Here is a 24,679-nt window from a genome sequence, read left to right as displayed (position 1 = left end):
GTTAATTCAGAAAGTTCCCAATAAAACCACAAACCCAGGGAGTTTTGCCTGATTACATGTGAACGTTTCCCAAACCCCTAGCTCCAGTCTCATTTTAAAAGACGACACTAGCTTTTCCTTTTAATAATGAAGTGGAGATTTTCAGAACTGACTAGGAGATTTAGCCACACAGCTCCCACTGATTTTAATGGGAGTTGCAGATTTAGCCTCAAAAAGAAGAACAGGAGTACTTGTGGCACCTTAGAGACTAACAAATTTATTAGAGCATAAGCTTTCGTGGACTACAGCCCACTTCTTCTTCTTTAGCCTCAGTTCCCATTAATAGTAAGGGGGAGTATATGTGGCTAAATCCCCTAGTTGCCTGTGAAAAACTCAGTCTAAATCCATAATAAATTGCATTTAAAATTGAAGAACAAAAAAAAGAAATTTGAATGCAAAATCAGGGACAAGAGGTGTGACAATCTTGATTTAAAATGTAAGTTGAGCTAAGTATTATTATTAATTATTTGTGATACTATAGTCAGGCCCGCCGAGAGTGAGTTCGGGCCCTGGTGAAAAAAAATTTTCACCCCCCCAGCAAGGGCGGACCGGCTAAACAGGGCCGACGAGAGGGTGGGGGGGGAGCCGGAGAAGCCAGGCCCCAGGCTCCCTTCCAGACTGATGGGCCCCAGTAATTTGTACCAGCTCCCCCCGCCCCTCGTCGGCCCTGACTACTACTACTATAGCGTCTAGGAGGACAAGTCACAGACCAGGACTCCGTGGTGTTAAAGGCTTAACTCGCCTCTCTACCAAGAGTTAAATATGGCTCAGCTGCACCAATGGTAAATCTAGAATAACTCCATGTAGATATTCCTTCTCTCAGTCATACCAGGACAAACCCAGAGTAATTCCATTGACTTCAGTGGAACTACTCCAGATTTTCACTGGTGTGAAAAAAAGAAGAATTTGACCCTACATACAATCATTATTGTTTGTTACACTTGTTATGCGGTAACACCCGGAGACCTGAATCAGAGCCAGGGTTCTATTATGCTAGGGCATAGTAAAAACATATATATGAAGCCATGGCTACTACGGCTAGGCTAGGAAGGATTAGATTTTTATTGGTAACGGTCAGTAAACATCAATTTCACCACACACCCACACCCACCAACAAAAAAATATTTCCATCAATGACAACTAAACTTTACAAATAGGGCAAAGTAAGAAAAATGCTGCTTAAGAACTTATTTGAGTTTGATTTAAGGATATTTAATTTGTATATTTTGACATGCAAAGTTGACAATTTGTGTTTTAATGATTGTAAAGCTTTAACTTTTTGAATCTCCGTGTCTCCTGTCATTAAGTAATAAGTCTGACCCCCTCCATTGTCTGACCTGTCCCCATAATTTCCTACAACTGTGAAAATTTTAATAGATAAAAATCTGAAAAAAAAAAATGCTTAAAAATAAACATTAATATCCATTGAAAATTTATATAAAATTCTGCCAAGCACTTTGGGGAACTTATAGTCTAAAGTTTATACAGGGACATCTTTCATATTCTTTGGAATTGGTTGGACTAGAAGAGTTTTAGGAAGAACGCATCAAGGAAACAATACATTTGGTATATAGAGAGTTGGTATTTAGGAATTTTTCTTTTAAGTTAGCACTATTGTGGTAAAGGAAAAGGGATCCTAACTAAAAATAATGCTACACAGGGAATAAGGTCACAGCAGTCAACAGTTCCAGGAACAGTGGCAAAATTCTGCTTGTGATTGCTATTTGAGTTCTACATGCCATTTAAGTTAAAGAAAGCAACCATTCAGTTCTTTCCTGCATGAGGAAATCCACATCCTAACTGCATACAATGCCCATCTCTTATTTTAAAACTATTTCCTGATGTGGGGCTGGATAGTTCATGAAGCCTACAATAGAATATAGGACTCCAGAGTGGCAAATTTACTTGGTGGAGAGTGCTGAATTCTGTTTTTAGTTCTGGTCTGCGGGCCAGGACATAAATGTAGGACTTCATAGCTCTCTTCATCCACAACATTGCCCAGTGATGTCAACAGGAGGTTTGCACGAAGATGGAGGATAGAGCCTGGCCTTTACGCAGTAACTAAACTTTTATTTATTTAGTACTTTATTGTCACACTCAATATCAATCAGTGGAAGAATATGACCCACCATGCCCCTCACTCCCCCAACTTTGGATCACTGCTATTTGTGCCCTTTGTTTCTCTTCTTTCCTCTTCCTCAATTTCTCTCCCTTTTCCTTGTCTTTACATCTTTCCTTTGTTCTTCCTTCTATGTTTCCTTCCCTGCGGCAATTCCCAAAGTCTACCGCGTAGGCTTCTCTTCAACCCTTTTCCCATTACATCCACAAAAGGATCAGCAACATCATAGTTATTGTTGACATTAAAGTGTCACCACTGTGGTTGATACTTCAGCGGGGCTACTAGGGGACTGCAGTGTTCACACCTCTCTGAGCCATTGTTTCAGCCTGTCTGCATACTCCCAGAGGTAACATTGCACCAGTTTACCGCTGGTTCATGTTTGGCAGATTTTTTGCAATCACAAGGACTAGAAAATTGCTTCAAAAAAGAAAAACAAAACACAGACTCTGCAGAATCTGGACATGCCCTGTGGGCTACAGAAATACAACAGGTAGCTGCATTCACTGGATGGGACATGTCTGACACCCCAGCGTAGAACACTTTAATTTAGTTCACTGGTTCAACTCCTGGCTGGGATAATAGTGACCAAAAGTTGTTACTATCTGGAGATTGCCTGGTTGGTATTGGCGGAAGGGGTGAGCAGGCTCGGCAACTCCTAATGAACAGTTGTCTACATATAAAATAAAATAATAATAATAATAATAATAATAATAAAGCATCACCTATACAATTGGACTTTCCTTTGGCAGTCCCAATAGGCAGGGCAAAGATTGAATAGTAAGGATGATTAGAAATATTTGCAACAAAATGATCTTTCCACCAAAACATTCCTGGTTCACAGTTTATGGAATGCAACCAAGTTTACAATATTTCAATAACTTTGTGCAAACAAAAATTGTACTGATTAAGATGGTTGCAACTATACAAGATCAAAAGTGTTCCTTTTTCACATTTTGAACTTGTTGGTGTCACTAGGCCTGAATGAACCAAAGTTCTTCCATGTTTAACTCTAATCAACCTCAAAAAAAAAACAGAGGCAGAAATTGGAATGTGTAAACAGCCAGTTATCAGTTACAACCCCCCTCATACCAGGTACCAAGCAGTAATAATGAGGCCTGTATGTTTCTAGCTGGAGAGGAGATAATAAATCAAGGGGAAACAGGACCAGATAACGGTTTAGGGAAAAGTTGCTAATGAGCTAGACCCAGAGCCGCCAAAATGATTTAACTGCTTAAATGTATAAACATGCCTTCGGTAGAGAGGGGAGGGGGAAGAAAGGGAGGGGTGGGGGGGTAGAAAGGGGGAGAAGAAGGGGGGGCTTAGTTGTAAAACGTATAAGAAGAGAAAAAACTGTTTTTGCTGGTGTGCTTGATCTGAGACTTGCCTGTCTCCTTGCACCACTTTGAGATCTCAAATAAACTTTGATTGCTTCTCCACCCTGGTGTGTTTATTGGCGCGAAGCACACCGGGCAACGAACCCCGCTGTTGCTGTCCTCGGGCCTCTGTGCCGGCAACAAACTTATATGGTTCAACAGCCCTCTCTTATTGACAGCTGCGGAACATTCATCTCTAATTATGCAGCAGAGGGACAACCTGCCTTTCACTGAGCAACCCAAACTTCTGGTGCTCCAGGAGGCCAGCTCCAAAGCACCATGAGACACTCATCTGATTCACAATCAACAGAAATATGGGGCAGCTGCTGCCCTTCCCCTTGCAACTGTTAATGCGTTGGCGTTTCTGGCCTTGCAAGATCATGGGGTTGAGGACCTTGGAAACACAGGACCCAATGCAGGCTTTGAAGGCAGAATGCATGTATGCCTGATGACCTCAATCCCTACTAACCTTTTCTGTGTATGTATTATAAATGTGGGTGTGAGACTGCTACGTGGCTCCACATCTTCTCTCCATAAGCCAACGTTGCCAAAAGCAACTGTCTTAAGTCCTTCAGGGCAAAATTTCAACCTAGAAATGGACTTCGTGAGCAAGTCTGTGGTGTCTGGCTAGGTGGGGGAGGAGGGAGGACTAGGATGCTCAATATTCTCATAGCATGACTGGTAAAAAATGCAAAGCTAAGTTTTTTGGGGGGAAAGTCATCAAATTTCCCCACACTTATTAATTAGTCCTGGAAGCTGATCTGTTCTCTTCACCAGCAGTGTCCCTTCCAAGTCAGAATTAAGGTAAAAGCTGCAGGTCAACATGAAGGAAGTTTGCACTGCAGCTGCCTATGCTCTATTCTTTGGATAACATGGAAGACGTTAAGCTTCAGGACGGTCAACCCAACGCCTTTCTGATTCTAAATTCACACTGCTTTCTGATTCTGAAAATTAAAAGTAGGACTATGATCGCATCTTAACTACTAGTACCTGGGAGGAAGCTAAATCCAAACTTGAAACAAGGGCAGTGTCAAGTCCGAAGGGCTCAGATCTTTTGCATTTTAAATATTATGTACGTTTGCAAGCTCATACAATTGTCTATATACGTGGTTTAATTTTCCCAGTAATAATACATTGATCTTTTTCTTTAAAACAAAAGACACACTGCAAAAGCCAAGCACTAGTGAGAAATTCTATAATACGCAAGTCAGCGTATGCAAACAAAGGTGTTGGAAAATAAACCGATTTTCAAACTATCAAAGAATTGTTATATACAACAGAAAGAGTTATTTGCAAAATCGCAAAAATGATCCCTGGAATGCTGTGGGGTTTTTTTAAACGTGAATTTATTATTGGCAAATTAACGTGCCCAATAATGCAAAGCAGAGCTGAAAATTTCAGGAGCTAGTAAATAGACAGTGTAGTTGCAAATCTGGCTCTAAAAAAACATTGCCGATGATGCAAGCAATATATTTAGCCCTTTTAAGTTGGCAAACCTACTTTGGAAGGCAGCAATAAGTTTATACCGGTAAGTAATCAGTTTTAAAATCTTTTTGCCCCTTAGGCAATGTTTACACTACGAGCTAAAGGGTGTGATTCCACTGCTTGAGTATACATACTTGCTGTTGCTTGATCAAAGCTCACGAGTATAAATTGTAGCGTAGTCGCTGTAGCATGATCAGCCACAGCAGAGGCATGACTTAGCCATGAAGACTCCTGAAACCAGTGTGGATGTACTCAGCATGGCTGATTTGTGCTGCCAATAGCTGCACTGCTATTTACACTTGCACTAGCTCTCATTGCTCTACAGAGAGTATGTGCACACCTGCAGGGGAATCACTCCCTTGGCTTGCAGTGTAGACGTAATCTGACTCTATATTATTTTCAGTATAGATATTTCATAGGATAGGATTCATCGATAATCAACTTTCAATACAAAATGATGGGGAACATTACACCAACTTAACACCACCACCTCCCCAAGTGGGGTAGAGCCACAGTTGATGTACTTAGGTCAATGCAGTGAGAGTGCAGACACTGCATTAGTTATGTCGACCCTAGCTGTCCTCCAGCAGCTGTCCAACAATGCCCCAGACTGACCGTTCTAGACACCACTGTCTGATGCCAGGGGTCACAGAGACCCCTTTAAAGTCCTACAGATTTTTGAAATTCCTTTTTCCTAAGTACCTGGCTCGGCAAGCACAGCGAGTGGCTCTCCAGTGTTGAGTGCAACTGCCCAGCTGACCATGCTGGCTACATGCTCCAGACGTGCTCCTGCCTGGAGTAAACAGGAGATATTGGCTCTCTTCGGAGAAGAGGCTGTGCAGGCACAGCTCCAATCCAAGCATAGAAACATGGACATCTAAGAGCAGACTGTTCAGGGGATGCAGAAGGGCTATGACAGGGACCAGCAGCAGGGCCATGTGAAAGCCAAGGAGCTGCGGCAGACATACCAGAAGGCCAAGGAGGTCAACGATCGATCTGGTGTTAAGCTGCAGACCTGCCGCTTTTACAAAGAACTGTGTGCCATCCCTGGCAGAGACCTCCCTCCCCATAAAAAAGCACCATTGTGCCCGAGTCACAAGCCCCTGCCAGGAGCAGCCAGGAGGAGGCAGTGATATACGAGGAAGAGGAGGAGGAGTATGGGGGATAGGTGACCAGGGGATCCAGTTGCGCAGTGGGCCAGGGCCTGTTTTTGATTCCACTGCAGTTCAGCCAGCTGAGCACAGGTGAGCCTGATGCAGGGGTAGGAACTTCGGGGAAGTGTGTATACAAATTTTCAATTAAAGGGATGCCCCTCTTCCTAGAGTAGCAGGACACAGTCTTTTGACTTTACATTCATTTGCTCATGCTAGAAGAGGTATTGGTACAACCAAGAGAGGTAGAGTATTATATCTGCTTTTCCTTCCACTCGAGAGCTAGGTAGGGGGAGAGAGTTTGTGTGGAGCTGTTTATTTATGTACACAGGAACGTCCTTTGAATCCTCCTGAAAGATCTTGATGAAATTTCCATGGAGGCACTCTGCAATCCTCTCCCGAAGGTTTCTAGGGCTGGCAGCCTTATTTCTTCCTCCGTGGTAGGACACTTTCCCACGCCACTCAGCGATAACTTTGGCAACCACCATTGCAGTAAAGAGGCTAGCAGCATATGGTAGGCTTACCATTCGTCCGGATTCCCCCGGACATGTCCGGCTTTTTAAGCTAAAAATAGCGTCCGGGGGGAATTTGTAAATGTTCGGACTCCCCCCCCCCCCCCCATGCAGAGCACGCACGGCTAACAGTGCAGCCGGCCGGATGGTGCCACTTACATGGGGCTCCGACACTCAGCCAGAGAGAGCCCCTCCTCCCCCCTGCAGCAGAAATCACTCCCTCCCTCCCTCCCTGCATTCGCAGATCGGCTCCGGCAGTCTGGAGCTCCTCCCCCACTGCTGCCCAGCATGCCGACCAGCGGCTCAGGCAGTTCCTGAACAAGTTCACCGAGACATTAGGTGAAGAAAGGCCAACAACAAGGGGGCCAGGGGGTCAGAGAAGGGGCAGGGAGGTTTTGGAGGGGACAGTCAAGAGATGGGGGGGTCGGGAGTTCGGGGGGGCTTTCTGGGGGTGTGGATAAGGTTTTGGGCAGTCAGGGTACAGGTAGGGGGTAGGGTTCAGAGGAGTATTGGGGGGGGAAGTCTTAGGAGGGGGCAGTTAGGGGACAAGTCACAGGGAGGCTTAGGTAGGGGGTGGGGTTCTGGAGGGCAGTTAGGAGCAGGGGTTCCAGGAGGGGGCAGTCAGGGGACAAGGAGTGGGGGGGGTGTTTGGGACTTCTGGAGGGGGGCCTGTCAGGGGGCAGGAGTGGGGAGAGGGATTGGAGCAGTCAGGGGACAGGGAGCAGAGGGGTTTAGATGGGTCGGGAGTTTGGGGGGGGGGGCTGTCAGGGGGTGGAGAGTGCTTGGATGGGGCGTGGGAGTCCCAGGGGTCTGTCTGCGGGTGGGGGTGTGGATAAGGGTTGGGGCAGTCAGAGGACAAGAGGCAGGGAGGCTTAGGTAGGGGGTAGAGTCCTAGGGAGCCAGTTAGGGGCAGGGGTCCCAGGAGGGGGCAGTCAGGGAATAAGGAGCGGGGGGAGGGTTGGGGGTTCTGAGGGGAGGGAAGTGGGAGGGGCAGGGGTGGGGCTAGGGCAGGACGGGGCGGGGCTAGGGCAGGACAGGGGCGGGGCTCCTCCCGTCCTCTTTTTTGCTTGCTGGATTATGGTAACCCTAGCATATGGGCCCGGGTGGCTTCAGGATGCTAGCAGCAGCTGTGTGTACTCTCTCTGCCTTTGTTACCCTCAGGCGTGAGATATGAACTAAAATGACCCACTTCCTATAGAAAACGGTGCCAGTATTCAGTGCCATTGTCTTATACAACTAGAAGCATGCAGGCGAGAAATTCCCTTCTCATTTCCCCTCCCGTCCAGCAGGCCACACTCACCCTGTCTGGCATTGTGACTGCCACCATGCACAAGCAATTCCAAGCAGAAGTGAGAATTGAGTGCTTAAAACTTCTGGGGAGCAAGGGACATGAGTTCAGCATCTTAAGTTTCTCTTTCTATAGTGAATGCACTGACCATGATACATGTGTAGTGTTTTATCTGCAGCTGCTGTGGCCTTCAGGGTCTCTCCCTTCATATCCATGGAACATCTGAGCCAGATAAAGAGAAGAAAAAGAGGACTCAGGTTGACACGTTCAGCAAAATCTTGCAAGCCAGTGCTGCATCAGACCGTGAGCACAGGGCCTGGAGGATGAACACTGAGGACAGTCTGGAGAAGGAAAGTGTAGAGAAGAGAAAGGTGCTGGAAAATAAGAGGGAGATGCACCAGGACATAATAGGGCTTCTCAGGCAGCAAACACAGATGCTGCAGACTCTGGTGGATCTGCAAGTCCAATGATCCAGGGCTCACCTCCCTCTGCCGCCCATCGAGAATTCAGTATCACAACCTCCCTACATGGCCACACACACACACACACACACACACACACACACACACACACACGGCATATGGGGTCGCTGCACAATCCCTACCAGTCCACCCCGGGAGACATTAAAGACAATCACAGCTTCACATACACAGACATGTAAAAGCCACAGTTGGTGCATGTGCAGCTGAAATAGACACAAATATTCTTTTCCCTTCATGAGGTCTGTTCTCTTAATTTATTAAGTTTTTAATGTATTTGTTTTTAAATTGCATAGGTTTTTTTGCACTGATTTTGTTACAGAATAAAATTTTATTATCTGGAATATAATTCATCTTTATTAGTTTGCAATACATGCTGCTGAGCACTCAGCAGTTCTGAAAGCAACCAATGACCTATTACTGCACAATGTCACACAACTCATCACATCGTTGACAGTCAAAAACAACAGCATCATTGGCAATGCTTTATTCCTACATGTACAGCAATCACTACAAGATTCCTACCAGGCCAAAAAGAGATGCCCCACATAGAGCACACTACAACACCACACACTACTCTGGCTCACCATCAAAACGGTCTTTCAAAGCCTCCCTAAACTGTATAGCTCCATGCTGAACTCTAATAGCCCTTGTATCTGGCTGTTCAAACTCAGCAGACAGCTGCTCCACCTCCACCCCTTGGTGGGGGATGTGGAAGCAGAGAAAGAACTGTCATGCATTGCGTCCCCTTCCTGTCAGTTCTTTCTCTGCTTCCACAGGGGCAAAGAATAAACACTCGGGTTCCAACAATGTCCCCAACACAATGAGGGAAACCCAGATGGGCAAAGACATTAATAACCACCTGCACATTGCATAGTCTTATGACCCAGAAGGAAAGCACTGTCTTGATAGTGGTACACATCTCCATTACAACAGCACCAACAGTTGACCTACCAACACCAAACTGGTTAGCAGCTGAGTGGTGGCAATCCAGGACGATGAGCTTCCAGATGGTGATAGTCGTGTGTTTCTCTACACTCAGGGGAGCCCCCATGTTGGTGGTTCACTGGTACAGATCCTGGGTCAGAGCTCAAAGAAAGTGGCTTTTGACATCCTGAAGTTCTGCCACTGGTAATCCCAGGTCTGCAGCACTCTCCTGTCCCATCAGCCAGCACTCATCGGGGGAGCCCAAAAGCAGCACTACTCTGTGTGAAGCTGTTTCAGAAAGAGATGCAGAGAAGTGACTGATTTCTTTCAGACTCTTCATCCTCTGCTGCTGTTCTTCCTGGTCTAGTTCTGTAGCCATTGCACAGCTTTACATACCTTAGCAACAGTCGGTTTATATTCATGATCGTGAGGATTGCAGTGATCCATGCTTCCCCCATGCTACCTGTAGGCGCTGGCTCACAAAAAGAATAGTGAGTTTGGCCCCAAAACTCTAATTCCATTGCCTTGTGGTAGGAATTCCACAATGCTCAGGTAAAAATTCCCACAATTCATATACAACTGTGGATGAGTAATGGACCCTGAGATGTCTAAGCAGAATATTGTCAGATGTCCGTGCAAAACAGCTCCGATGCTGTGTGGTTACTAACCACCAGAAAACCTTTTTGTGTGTACAAACTGATTGTACTACTGTTGTTGTGGATCAATTAACACACCTATATGAAAACGGCACCCATTTAAAAGTGTGGACATGTCCTAAGCTAACTACTGAGACTGGATGCTGGGTTGAGGATTTACCTCATACGATAATTTGCAGTGACTTGTGTTATATCTGATTACCAATTGTTAGTATCAACTTAGTTCTCGATTTTCTCAGCCAAAGCCACTTTGCATTGGATAGACAAAATAATAACTCAAAATGTTTTTTCTGCTAGTAGGTTTTTGAACGTAGTATTTTACAAATATTAAATATAGTTTTGCATTTCCCATAAATGCTTAATAACTTGATGCTTGTTTTATTTAATGCCTGTAATGTTTCTAGACAGTCTTTTCCTCAAATGGGAAGCCTTTGCTGAGTGCCAAATTCTTCCCTTGGATGCACGCACATGTAATTCCAATTGAAGTCAAATGAGAGCATGACACATGGACCTTGAGGCAAAACGTGGGCCATACTCTGGCAAGTCAAGACATTACAGTGGAACCCTCTTATAACACAAATTCACTTTTCCTCAGAAAAGCTTCATTGTAAGGTAAGGATCAGTCTAACCAGAATTGCAGCTGGCACATTACAATGCGGGCCACTTTAATTCCACTTCAACATAAGAATGCAGTTCTGCTCTATCAGAATTCACTGTAAGTAGGTTCTACTGCATCACCTAAAAACATCTCCTCTTTGCTTCCCGAGACCTCAGCCCTTTATTTCCCATCACAGCTACTCCAGTTCCAGCTCCACTGTGACCTCCCACCCTCTTCGGTATGCTGTTAATATTGCAGACATCACAGAACTCCATTAGAGCATGAAACCTGTAAGTAGTCAAGTAAATGGCTGTTTGTTTATATAGTGCAGTTTTTCAAAGATTTCTTTCAATGTTGCTTTTTATTCTAGAAGTTTGAAACAGAAAGCAAACTTATAAACTTTGAAAAACCATAAAGTATTACAAAATAACACAACTGACCAATGCATCATGTTAGGGCAAGAGCCAGTGAACCCTAACATGAGGCACTGGGCAGATATGTACTATTTTGTAATGCTGCAGGGCTTTTCAAAGCTCACAGGATTGTTTTATATGCACAGATGTGCATAAATACATGAAGGGCCAAATTTGCAAAATACGGGTGCCTGAAGATAGACATCTAAATCCCGCATTTGGACACCTAAACACCACTTTAAGGTACCTAAAGGTGTATGTTGACAACATGATAGGTAACATCATCAGAACCTAGTGTAGACAAGGCAAGCTGTAGTTTCAACTCAGTTAAGGTGATGAAGGTGAACTTTAGGCTTCTCCTAGCTAAACTGAAGTAGAACATGATAACTTCCATCTATGCTATGAAGAAGGTCATGGTTAACTATACATTAGCTCAGCACTTTTACTAGTGTAGGTAAATCCAAAATTACACTGGCTTAACTAAGTTGGCTTAACATCATGCCTTTAGTTAATTTCATGCAAATTCTGTGTTTAGAGAAGCCCTCAGGGTACCTGTATACAGCAATTAAATACCTACTACTGTCCCGTGTCAGCTGACTTGGGCTTGTCCTGTGGGGCTGTAAAATTTGTGTGGATATGTTCTGTCTCGGGCTGGAATCTGGGCTCTGGGACCTTCCCCCTCACGGGGTCCCAGAGCCTGGGCTCCAGCCCATGGCCAAACAAATACACTGCAGTTTTACAGCCCCACAGCCTGAGCCAATTGACATGGGCCAACCCTGGGTGTTAACTGCTGTGTACACATACCCTGAGTTTCCTAACGGGGTTCCCTCCCTGGACCATGATCAGAGGCTCAGTCCCGCTTATTCCCTTCAGGCTAGTTGAAATGTTGGCGAGATAAATTTATTAATGTTTGTGAGGTGTTCAGATACTATAGTAATGTAAACAGATTTACATTTCTCTGCTTTCTATCTCCTTTTCTGGCTGCTGGAAGGAGAACAAGTTCTCTCTCTCATTTCCCTTTTCTTTTGAAGCATTCACTGTGCCCACAAGGACTAGAAATTTCCAGTTTTGAAATAAGTTAGAATTCTGCAGAAACTGAAGGCCTTAGCACTCCATTTCCCAAAGAAAGTTTTCTACTGGGTTAATGGTGAACAGAGAAGTGGATTTATCAAACTCGGACATAGTAAACTTGCTTTGTAATAATCTGGTTCTAGACCAAGAGTGCCTATTTAAGTAAGAGCCTCAATTTATTTTTTATTGTCAGTTTACAACAGCTCATGTTAGTCCTGATTCTCAATTACTTCATTCCTGAATCTGGGGCACAATGGAGAAAGGGGCACCCTTGTGTTCCCCATATTCTGGGCCCATGCAGAGGTCAATTAGAGCTGCTCAGAACCCACTCTGGATCCTGGGAAGCAGAGAATATCCATAGCACAATTGCTCTAGGCCTGGGAGCAGAGGCAATGTAGAGCCCTTATGCCAGCTGCTCACCAGCAAGGGAGCCAGAATGGTGTAAAAAGGCCTTAGTGTAATTGAGAATCAGGCCTACTGTCCGTGCTAGGTAACCTTTTTCTAAAGCCAAAATATTAACCATTCCTCCACTCTGATCCTCTCAAAAGCTGTCCTAATACAATAAATTTTTAAGGGAATTAAAGATGTGTCCTTATTTTCAGATGGAAGATATGTACCCAGCAGGAATCATATTATTATTAAATACCTCACTGCACTATGTCCTTAAACATTATATAAATGCAACGGTAAGTGACACTGCTATACAAACTGCTCGCTCAACATTCTTATTACACAAACCACACCAGTAACCTTACACTACCTATATATTTTCACGGAATGCTACAAATCTATGTTGCCCTGAAGGTACCTATTTGTATTGCAGATTACTGTTGTATGAATAAATCAAGTGCTGAGCTATAAGTTAGAGAACCACAGAGCAAAAGCAGTTTAATTCCAGTACATAAGGGTACCCTGCAAAGGAAAGCAATTAAATTCATGTGCTTTCCCCCCCCCCCCCCCAATGTATAAAGAAGGGCTGATAGGCTTTTGGGGGGCGAGGGTGGGAGAGGAGAAAAGGGTTTGTTTTTGTTTTTTTTTTTTTAAACTTTAGAAATTGTACCTCCTTTACCCTTTGAAGATGATTAATAACTGAAGAATTAGTAGGTTTTTGACACCACAGAAAACCAGAAAGTGAAACCAAGTGGAGAGAGGTGGTAGCAATTATTTAGAACTTCAACACCTATTTATGTTAGACAATGAAAATACACTAGTCAATTCTACATCCTGCTTTTTCTACACTAACGTGCATATAAGGCAGGAGAATGTTTAAATTCATACTCAACACTGTTAAAGTTAAACACTGTTAAACCAAATACTTCTGGTTTAGAGACAAGAATAGAATTATTGCGGTAATGGGGTTTTTTTTATGTCCTCCTCCCCACGCCTCCTCCTACGCCCACGTACCCAACCTCCACAGAGTGGGGGCAGGGGAGTAGGGCTCCGGTGTTAGATCAGACTGCTGTGGTCTGAACGAGCCTTCAGACTGGTGAGTGCGCCTCTGCTTAAAGAGACAGCACATGGACTCTCAGACACTTCCCCAGCAACCAGTGCACACACACCATCTCTTTCACACTCACCTCCCAACACATACACCTCTACCCCGATATAACGCAACCCAATATAACATGAATTCGGATATAACGCGGTAAAGCAGCGCTCCGGGGATGCCCTCCAGCGGATCAAAGCAAGTTTGATATAACGTGGTTTCACCTATAACGCAGTAAGATTTTTTGGCTCCCGAGGACAGCGTTATATCGGGGTAGAGGTGTACTTGTGTTGTTGTTGTTACTTCTTGGTACTTCCTGCAATGCACATATATTCTCTGTAATTTTATTCTTTCAAAGTGCTGTTATTTTCGTTTTTTGACTGGTCTATGCATCTCATAATTTTATTTCTCGCTCATGTTTAAATTTAAATTCTTTCAGTAGTGAGTTCTAAAATGCCTAACTTCTCCTGGCTGGAGTAATTATCCCTATTGTAGCTTTTTAAAAATAAATATTATCTTTAGGTTTTTTGTTTCTACTGATGGTGCACAGCCGCACATTACCTCGACATTGGTGCACATAACAAAACTCATTCCGCACATGGATGGAAAAAATTAGAGGGAACATTGACCCAAAAGGGAGACTGGCAAGGCTGTTGTAGGAGAAGTTGTGAGATCACCTTTTTCCTTGCCTTCAGAGCTGCCCAGCACCACTGCTCTGCAGCAGTGCAGAGGTAAGGGTAGCATAGGCCTTGTCTCCACTGGCAAGTTTCTGCACAGTAAAGCAGCTTTCTTTGGTGTAACTCCAGAGGTGTACACACTGCCAAGCCACTCAGTGCGCAGAAACTGCACAGTTGCAGTGCTGTAAAAAAAAAAAAAAAAAAAACACACCCTGACAAGAGACATACAGCTTTCTGCACTGGGGCTACAGCACTGCGGTGCCAGTGTAGACACCCAGGTCGATTACAGTGCTGCAATTGGCCTCCGGGAGGTGTCTCACAATGCCTGTTCTCACCTCTCTGGTCATCAGTTTGAATTCTACTGCCCTGCCCTCAGGTGACCAACCATGAGCCCCACTCTGTAAATTCCTTGGGAATTTTGAAAGCCCCTTTCCTGTTTGCTCGGTGACACGTGCAGTGGTCTCAGTGCATCTTTCCAAGTGTCCACGCCTGCTCCACGCACCAGGCAATTCCCCTACTTGGAGCCATGCCGAGCTGCTGGACCTCATGAGCATTTGGGGAGAGGAGGCTGTCCAGTCCCAGCTGTGCTCCAGCCATAGGAATTATGATACCTACGGACAGATTTCACGATGCATGAGAGAAAGGGGCCATGACCAGGACACACTGCAGTGCAGGGTCAAAGTGCAGGAACTGCAAAACGCCTACCACAAGGCACGGGAGGCAAACAGCCACTCCGGTGCTGCACCAATGAGCTGCCGGATCTACAAAGAGCTGGACGCAATACTCGGTGGTGACCCCACCTCCACTGTGAAGATCACTGTGGCTACTTCAGTGGCTCGCGTGCCAGTCGAGAGCAGACCTAGCCAGGAGGAGGAAATCTTGGGGGGACAGGAATGATTATAAGCCCCCACCCCCTATAGTGCTGGCTTTCCCTAAGAGCCATGTGTAGTATGGTCCTGGAACACTGATTTCCCTTGCCCCTGCAGTTACTCACCATTTTGGGGGTCTTGTGGCTCTTATGTGCTTGCCTGGGGTCAGCCAGGTAGTGACAGGTATGTGAATAGTGGCTGCATTTTAAATCACTGAATCAGTGGTCTCTGTGTTGCAAACAATACTGCTTCTGTAAAATGTTGCATTTTGGCTTCACAGATAGGACCTTGGGAGCCCAGCCTCCCTCTTTGTTATCGCCGACTGAACAGCTGCACAGAATTAGAAAGCAGCCATGAAAAACTAGAGGACTTTCTGTGTGATGTCATGATGCATTCCATGGCCGAAAAACAAGAATTGAAGGAGTGGCGGGACAGCAAGAAGAGGAACTGAAAGGAGAATGTGGCACATCAGAACGAAGCCACAGAGCGGCTCTTAAAGGTTATGGAGCACCAAGTGAACACATTCCAAGCGCTTCTACCACTACAAACCAAGTAGCTCCATGCCTGCCCTTCCCTGAAGCTGCTGTCACAAAACTCTTTTCCATGCGCCCCCCAGACACTGCCAACACGCTCTTATCAACCTGCTGGCTCCAGTCTTTACCCTCTGCATTCCACTCCTACCCCATCACAGTCCAGCCCTTTGGACTCCCAGTACCCACTGCACTCAACACCTGTCCCTCTGCAGTTCAGCCCTGCTGAAGTACAGTACCAGCTGCATTGTACTCCAAAGGACAAGGCTGCATATGATACCTGGACATACACAAATCTTTAGCCATCCCGGGACATCACCTCCTCTTGGGACCCTCCCTTCCCCCATCCCCCACAGTGCTGATGTGTTTTTTGGTTTGTCTCTCTCCTCCGGTTGTTGTTTTTTAATAAAATAATTGTTTTGGTTTGAAAGCAGTCTTTATTCCATTAATTGAAAGCAAACAGAGCCTTGCAAAACAACAAGCAATTTTCTTAAACCTTCATAGTGCATCGTCTACACTAATCACAATCACCTCCTAGCATTACAAGCACTGCACTCCCGAGCATAGCAACAAATATTAGTGGATTTCAGCTTCAAATTACTGCCTCAAGACATCCCTGATCCTTATGGCCCTGCACTGTGCCCCTCTAATAGCCCTGGTCTCTGGCTGTTCAAATTCAGCCTCCAGGCACTGAGCCTCAGCAGTCCAGCCCTGAGTAGGGTGACCAGACGTCCCGATTTTATCGGGACTGTCCTGATATTTGCTTGTTTGTCCCGCGTCCCGACCAATGTGTGGTCAGGACACTGGACAAACAAGCAATTTTGCCCTCCCTGGAGGGCTCTCGCCCCCCCCCCCCACTCCCGACTCCGCCCCCTCCATCCCCCATTGGCTCCCTCCCCAAATCCCCGCCCTCACCCCGCCTCTTACCCATGCACGTGGCATTCCTCCTCCCGCCCAGGCTTGTTGCTGGAATGCCGGCCAAGCCTGGAGGGAGCGGGTGGTGGCCGGCTTCCAGTTCCTGGAGCTGGTGAGTAGGGGCACCGGGCGGGCGGGCAGGGGGGCTGCTCCCCCAGGAGGGCGACGGGGGGGCTCCGGACCCCGGCAGGGGAGAGCGGCTTGGGGCCGCACGAGTGGCCATGTAAAGTTTATTGGCTTGGGGTGGACCCCGGCCAGCTCCTCGCCCCTGTAGGGGGGTAGCGTGCACCCCTCCCCCTTCATCCTGGCTCCTCAGCTGAGCCCCCCCCCGTCGCCCTCCTGGGGGAGCAGCCCCCTTGCCAGCCCCCCTTGCCCGGCCGGTGCCCCTATTCACCAGCTTCAGGAACTGGAAGCCGGCCACCACCCCCTCCCTCCAGGCTTGGCCGGCATTCCAGCTGCAAGCCTGGGAGGGAGGAGGAATGCCGCTCAGGTGAGGAGCCGGGGGACTCAGCTCCTTACCTGGCCTGCGGCAGCCGGCGAGACATGCTGGCGCGGGGCGGGGACGCTACCCCCCTACAAGGCAGGGCGAGGAGCCGGCCGGGGTCCCCCCCCAGCCGATAAACTTTGCATGCCCACTCGCGCGGCCCTGAGCCGCTCTCCCCCGCCGCTGCCGGGGTCCGGAGCCCCGCGCCTCTCACTCCAGTGGCTCCTTCCCCGTGGGGTGGCGGGACATGCCGCATGTGCCCTGGGGGGGGGGGGCGCAGCGGCCATGGCGCGGCTGGCACCTGCAAAACAGCCTTTTTTTTTGCTCCCCCCTCCCCCCGCGCATCCCAATATCCCCCTTCCTTTCCCCCCTGCGTCCCGATATTTCCCGTCAGTGATCTGGTCACCCTAGCCCTGAGTGAAGCTTTCATCCTTCCCTTCACAAATATTATGGAGCGTACGGCAAGCAGCTATAAGCATAGGATTATTGTCATCGGCCAGGTCCAGCCTCCCACATAGGCAGCACCAGCGGTCCTTTAAATGGCTAAAAGCATACTCAACAGTCATTCTGCACTTGCTCAGCCTGTTGATGAACATCTCCTTGCTGCTGTCAAGGTGCCCCATGTACAGTTTCATAAGCCACAGCATTAAGGAGTAGGCAGGGTCTCCCAGGATCACAATGGGCATTCTGACTTCCCCTGCGGTGATCTTCTGGTCCGGGAAGAAAGTTCCTGCTTCCTGAACAGGCCAGTGTTCCGAAAGATGCGTGCGTCATGCACCTTTCCAGACCAGCCTGCGTTAATGTCTGTGAAACACCCATGGTGATCCACAAGTGCCTGGAGAACCATAGAGAAATACCCCTTCCAATTAACGTACTCAGTGGCTAGGTGATCTGGTGCCAGAATTGGCATGTGTGTGCCATCTATTGCCCCTCCGCAGTTAGGGAAGCCCATTTGTGCAAAGCCATCGACAATTTCATACACGTTGCCCAGAGTCATGGTCTTTTGGATCAGGATACGATTAATGGCCCTGCACACTTGCGTCAACATGAGTCCAACGGTCGATTTTCCCATTCCGAGCTGGTTAGCGACCGATCAGTAGCAGTCTGGAGTAGCCAGCTTCCATAGTACAATTGCCACACACTTGTCCAATGGCAGGGCAGCTCTCATTCTCGTGTCCTTGCGCCGCATGGCTGGGGTGAGCTCATCACACAGTCCCACAAAAGTGGCTTTCCTCATCCGAAAGTTCTGCAGCCACTGCTCGTCATCCCAGACATGCATCACGATGTGATCCCATGACTCAATGCTTGTTTCCTGAGCCCAAAAGCGGCATTTCGCTGTGGTCAGCACCTCCATAAATGCCACAAGCAATCTCATGTCGTAGCTACTAACGCGTGGCAAAATCAATCTCGCACTCCTCTTGCCCTTGTAGTTTAAGGAATAACTCCACTGCCACTCTTGATGTGTTAGTGGGAGCGAGCAGCATAGTGGTCTACAGTGCAGGATCCATTCCTGCAGACCAAAGAGGCAGTACACAAACCAATTGAAAGTCAAGTATCAGAGGGGTAGCCGTGTTAGTCTGGATCTGTAAAAAAGCAACAAAGAGTCCTGTGGCACCTTATAGATTAACAGATGTATTGGAGCATAAGCTTTCATGGGAATACGCCCACGGAAGCTTATGCTCCAATACATCTGCTAGTCTATAAGGTGCCACAGGACTCTTTGTCACTTCAAACCAATTGAAAGATGGCGCCAAATGCAGACGGAAGCACAGGGATTGCTGGGATGCGAAGCATGCATCCTGGGGCATTGGGACCCAGGATGCCCCACAATCCCCTTCACTGTCACACAAGTCTTAGCGGCAGAAGAGGAAGAGATGCTCTGTGGAACAGCTACCCAGAGTGCACCACTCCAAATACCGCTGAAAGTGCCACAAGTGTGAACACGCTATTGCACAGGCAGCTGACAGTGTGAACACACAACAGCGGTTTCCTTTCAGCGCTCTCTGAGCGGTGCTGTAACTGCCGGCGATGTAACTCTGCCAGTGTAAACATACCCATAGTTACTTAGCTCTGTAGGGATCTGCACGGATGCAGCAAAAGCATGTCCAGTACCAAGAGCAGGGTGGGGGATCATCACAGTCTGAAATATTTTCAAACAGGAGCCCAGCAAAATATGTTTGAGAATGCCTACCTTAAAGAATGAGAAAACTTTTGAAGAAGCTCTTGTTAACATTGTGGCACCTAAGCACTGTAAAAAGTTAAAAAGTGCTATTTTGACTTTTCTCATGCATCATATAGAAGCAACAACAACAACAAAAAAGGCACATCCCTAATTTTTGTACTCTCCTTGGAATAACCTTTAATTGAAAATCAGAAATCTAATACAAATACTGTGGAAGTTTTCCAGGGTGATATACATATTCATCTTTGGTTACTATTTCCATTCAGTTTGGCTACAATGCAACTGTCTGTCATTACAGAAAGAATCTCATCCCAATGCTAAGGTCTTGAATGTTCAGCCAAGTAAAAATTTTCTTTGCCTAATGGCTTTGTAACTATGTAAACAGACAAATATTTTTATGCATTACAAACTTAACAGAAGATGGGAGAGACAAAGTATTTACAAATTTCAGGTTGATATAGGGCCCAGTCCAGTCTCCATTCAAGTAAATGGAAAGACTCCCAGTGATTTCCGTGGGTTTTGGTTCAGGCCTATAATCAGGTAAACTCCCACTGATTTCAGTGGAAATTTTGCTGAATGAAGACTGCAAGATTGGGCTCATAATTTTAAATAACTATAATCTGAATATTGACTGTCAAAACCAAAATACACTGTTCAAATCATACTCTGGAAAGCCACCATTTGGCTAGGTAGAATGCAGCACACAAATAGAAACTTCGATTTTTTTTCAGTGACAAAAAAATAGCTGTCTTTGCATAATACTTAAACAGTCTATCAAAAGATTACCTGTAAACTATTGTTTGTTTTAAAATGCACTTGGTGTTAACTATATTTTAGTAAGGGGAAAAAAATCACACCTTCTTTTGATAACAAGGGGCACTCAATTTAAAAAAAAAATTCTGTTTGAGGGTGTTTTTATTTACTATTGTTGCAAGTTAACACCTAGGATTGCTGTAACTGAAAGAGACTAGATTTCAGAGTAGCAGCACTGTTAGTCTGTATCCGCAAAAAGAACAGGAGTACTTATGGCACCTTAGAGACTAAAACAACAAGGAGTCTGGTGGCACCTTAAAGACTAACAGATTTATTTGGGCATAAGCTTTCGTGAGTAAAAACCTCACTTCTTCGGATGCATAGAGTGAACACTCCTTGTTGTTTTTGTAGAGACAGACTAACACGGCTACCCCCTGATACTTAGAGACTAACAAATTTGTTAGTCTCTAAGGTGCCACAAGTACTCCTGTTCTTTTTGTGAAAGAGACTAAAAAGGGGTGGGGTGAGGGAGGGAGAATCTCTCTTCAGATTTGTCTGAAGACTGCATTTGACAGCACTGTGCCTATAATCAGTTTGCTATAAAGGGTTTTCCCCATCTACGTGGGTTTTTCCAACAGGAACATGAGACAGACAGAGAGAAGAAAAACTTATTTTTATATTATATATATCCCTGTAACATCAGATTTTTCATGCTATTAAATACAGGGTCCTCTCAGCTTATAGTTCTTCAGACTTGAAATTTGGCAAACAAATTTGCACGGCAAGTAGATATAAATATAGTTAGAGAGAGATCAGCGAAACTACCACGTGGATCAGCTGGCAGGAGAGTAAATATCTGTACTAACGAAAGCGTACTAAGTGGTTTTACTCTAGGCGGGCTGTGCCTTGGTGTTTCCTGCTCCCAGAAATCAGAGGAAAAAAGGCAACGCCTCCGGAGCTCCCATTACGGACCCAGAGTCGATCTTTTCGGCAGGCATTAGGAGGATTTAGAAGCAAGCGCGAGATGTCCCCCCATGTGCTCTCCCGCAGCTCCGAACGCGGCGCTAGCAATCCCACTCCGCCTCCCTGACATCGGTTCGCGGCCCCCGTTCACACCGCTCCCCGGGGGACCCGAATTCATACCGGGAAGGGGGCCAGCGCGAGCAAGCAGGAGACACACACACGCCCCTACGGAGGGGTCCGCTCCCATCGCCAGCTCGGAGCAGCGCCTGTGCCCTTCGCCTCCGAAACGCGCTCCCCGGGCCAGCCTGCCTGGGGCGCGCCTCTGGCTCCATGCGCTACAGGGCGGGCTGCCTCGCCAGGGCGCTGGAGAACCCAGCCGCGTTCACACCGCCCCTGCCCTGCTCCCAGCCCCCGGCAACCAGACCGCCACAAGAGGAGCCACCCCCTGCCCGCGGCCTTCCTGGGGGCGCAGCTTCCTCCACCTGACCCAACAGCAGCAGGGCGCAGAACAGCCCCCCGCAGTGCAGCGCCGGGGGCCAGCCCCAACCCCGCTCTCTCCCCGCCTCGCCTCCCCTCTCCTCGCTGGCGCTTTACTCACTGTGCCTGCCTGGCTGCGGGACTCCGCTCCCTCTCACTGCCCCCAGCCCGCGCGGGCCAGCCTGCGGAGCAAACAAGCGCGTGGGAGGGGGGTTAGCCCGGGAACGCCGCCCCCGGCATGCTGGGGGCTGGCGGTGGGAGGGCGCTGCTGGCTGGCTCGGGCTGAGCTGCTTCCAAGTGCCCCGAAAGCAGCAGACGACGTCCAGGAGCCCGGGGAGCGTGGCCAGAGGCAGGCCCCGCCTTCTGCCAGATGTTGCAGCGACAGCTGCTTTCTCGGAGCGCGTCTCCCGTTAGGTAGAACGCAGACAAGCCAGGGGACCCTTCCCCCGCTACACTGGCCGGACACCCACAGAAGCCGTTCGCTAGAGCCCAGCTGGGAGCCGACGAGACAGGCGTGGAGGGAAGGGGTCTCAGCGTGGGTTCCCAGGGCTTTGAACAGAAATAACTTTCGTTTGAGCACCCTGCGCTGCAGAGGTCAATCTGCTTTGCAATAGGCAGACAGCGGATGTTGCGTAAATGAGGCGCGGACTGGAGTCTAAACTGACAGAGAGAGTAAGAAGGGAGTGCAGCCCTCTGAATCCCAGGATATCAGAGACCCCAAGTGGGGCAGGGAATAGCTTTTATTCTACCGATTTCTGCTGGTGAGAGAGACAAGCTTTCAGATCTGAAGAAGAGAGCTCTGTGTACGCTCCAAAGTGTGTCTCTCTCACCAAGATCTTGGTCTAATAAAAATATATTACCTCACCCGCCTGCTCTCTTTAATAGGGTAACGGATACAGGCAAGAGGCGCTTTTAGCAGTGTGAACAGCACATCATTTTCAGCAGCTGATAGCAAAGTGGGTTTGATTAAAATCGAGCTCCATGACAGAAGGGTTGTGATTTAAGATGAATTTCGCAGGCCAGTACTTGTCCCACTTGCTTCCAGACTCATTTGCAGGATGTTGTAAAAACGGCAAGGATAATTAGAGAAACCATTCTCCAACCTCCTGTGTGTCATTATTTCCTATCATGCAAATAGTTTATTTGTGCTGGGCAACGTCCTGAAGCCAACACTATGGCATCCTAGAACCATGTTAGTCTGAGTAACTTAATTCCAAGATTTCATTCCACAGGGAATGAAAACACAGTGTTAGCTAGTGCCAATTAACTATTTTTCTTTAGAGACTATTCTACCTTCAGTGACAAGTAAGAGAACTCTGGTCTACTGGCCTGAATACACACCCAAGAGCCAGTACCCCTGAAGTCTAATTCCATCTCTGACACTGACTCCCTCTATGACCTTCGGCAATTCAGTTAACTCAGCCTCTGTTTCCCCATCTGTACAATGGAGATGATACCTTTCTCATAGAGTGTTGTATGGATTGGTTAAGTTTCTAAAAATCTTTGAAAATGTTAAGTGGTAGACATAATAACCACAATAGCTCTATATATGCTGATGTACCTGTGAGTAGCTAGTATATTTTTATGTTTAAAATATCAATGGGCCAAGCATAGGCAATGTTTTAGTTCCTGTCCTTGCTGATCAAGTGCCCCGTGCTATTTGAAGGGCTTTACCATTAGAAGCTGCCATAAACCTCATTAAATAATCAGGTGTACATGCAAATTAATAGGAGTACTTGTGGCACTTTAGAGACTAATAGATTTATTTGAGCATAAGCTTTTGTGGGCTACAGCCCACTTCATTGGATGCATGCAGTGGAAAATACAGTAGGAAGATTATATATATATACACACACAGAGAACATGAAACAATGGGTTTCAGAGTAACAGCCGTGTTAGTCTGTATCCGCAAAAAGAAGAACAGGAGTACTTGTGGCACCTTAGAGACTAACAAATTTATTAGAGCATAAGCTTTCGTGGACTACAGCCCACTTCTTCGGATGCATATAGAATGGAACATATAATGAGGAGATATATATATAATGAGGAGCAATGCCCCTCTGCCATGTACATTGGCCAAACCGGACAGTCTCTACGCAAAAGAATTAATGGACACAAATCTGACATCAGGAATCAAAATACTCAAAAACCAGTGGGAGAACACTTTAACCTGTCTGGTCATTCAGTGACAGACCTGCGGGTGGCTATATTACAACAGAAAAACTTCAAAAACAGACTCCAAAGAGAGACTGCAGAGCTAGAATTGATATGCAAACTAGACACAATCAACTCCGGTTTGAATAAGGACTGGGAATGGCTGAGCCATTACAAACGTTGACTATCTCCCCTTGTAAGTACTCTCACACTTCTTATCACACTGTCTGTACTCGGCTAGCTTGATTATCACTTCAAAAGTTTTTTTTTTTTTTTTCTCTTAATTAATTGGCCTCTCAGAGTTAGTAAGACAACTCCCACCTGTTTATGCTCTCTGTATGTGTGTATATATATCTCCTCATTATATGTTCCATTCTATATGCATCCGAAGAAGTGGGCTGTAGTCCACGAAAGCTTATGCTCTAATAAATTTGTTAGTCTCTAAGGTGCCACAAGTACTCCTGTTCTTCTTTTTGAAACAATGGGTGTTACCATACACACTATAAGGACAGTGATCAGTTAAGGTGAGCTATTATCAGCAGGAGAGAAAAAGAACTGTTTGTAGTGGTAATGAAAATGGCCCATTTCCAGCAGTTGACAAGAAGATATGAGGAACTGTAGGGTGCGCAGGGGGGGGGGGAATAAGCCTGGGGAAATAGTTTTACTTTGTGTAATGGCCCATCCACTCCCAGTCTTTGTTCAAGCCTAATTTAATGGTGTCCAATTTGCAAATTAATTCCAATTCAGCAGTCTCTCGTTGGAGTCTGTTTTTGAAGTTTTTTTCTTGTAATATTGCAACTTTTAGGTCTGTAATCAAGTGGCAAGGGAGATTGAAGTGTTCTCCAACTGGTTTTTGAATATTATAATTCTTGACATCAGTTGGAGAACACTTCAGCAAATACCTATTCTTCTCCTTACCAGATCTGCATACAGTGGAGGGATTTTCTTACCTGTTACCACTATGGAAGAGGTTTATCTTTAAATCATCTCCCAAAACAAATTACAGAGCCACAAAGGAATCTTATCTCTTTTATTCCTGTTGTCAATGTTGTTCTAAAACTCCCAACTGTATAGTATT

The 24,679-nt window shown here is 46.4% G+C and overlaps 1 protein-coding gene across 3 annotated transcripts in view; it reads right to left on the bottom strand.

Annotated features, from left to right (window-relative positions):
* The window catches only part of ST3GAL6 (ST3 beta-galactoside alpha-2,3-sialyltransferase 6), an 80,240-nt gene extending 58,230 nt beyond the window's left edge, over nt 1–22,010 (bottom strand). The window contains exons 1-2 of one of the 3 annotated variants that reach the window (XM_054044582.1): nt 21,569–22,009; nt 8,116–8,189 (exon numbers count right to left, since the gene is read on the bottom strand). The gene's annotated coding sequence lies outside the window, so the exon portion shown is untranslated. Of the gene's footprint in view, nt 1–8,115; nt 8,190–21,568 lie in introns of all 3 variants that reach the window. The other 2 variants (XM_054044590.1, XM_054044576.1) reach the window with 2 other exon arrangements.
* Nucleotides 22,011–24,679: the final 2,669 nt, after the last annotated feature.

Source organism: Malaclemys terrapin, chromosome 1 (assembly GCF_027887155.1).
Source record: "Malaclemys terrapin pileata isolate rMalTer1 chromosome 1, rMalTer1.hap1, whole genome shotgun sequence".
In the NCBI taxonomy this organism is placed as follows: Eukaryota; Metazoa; Chordata; order Testudines; family Emydidae; genus Malaclemys; species Malaclemys terrapin.
This window is presented reverse-complemented; position numbering and strand designations above follow the sequence as displayed.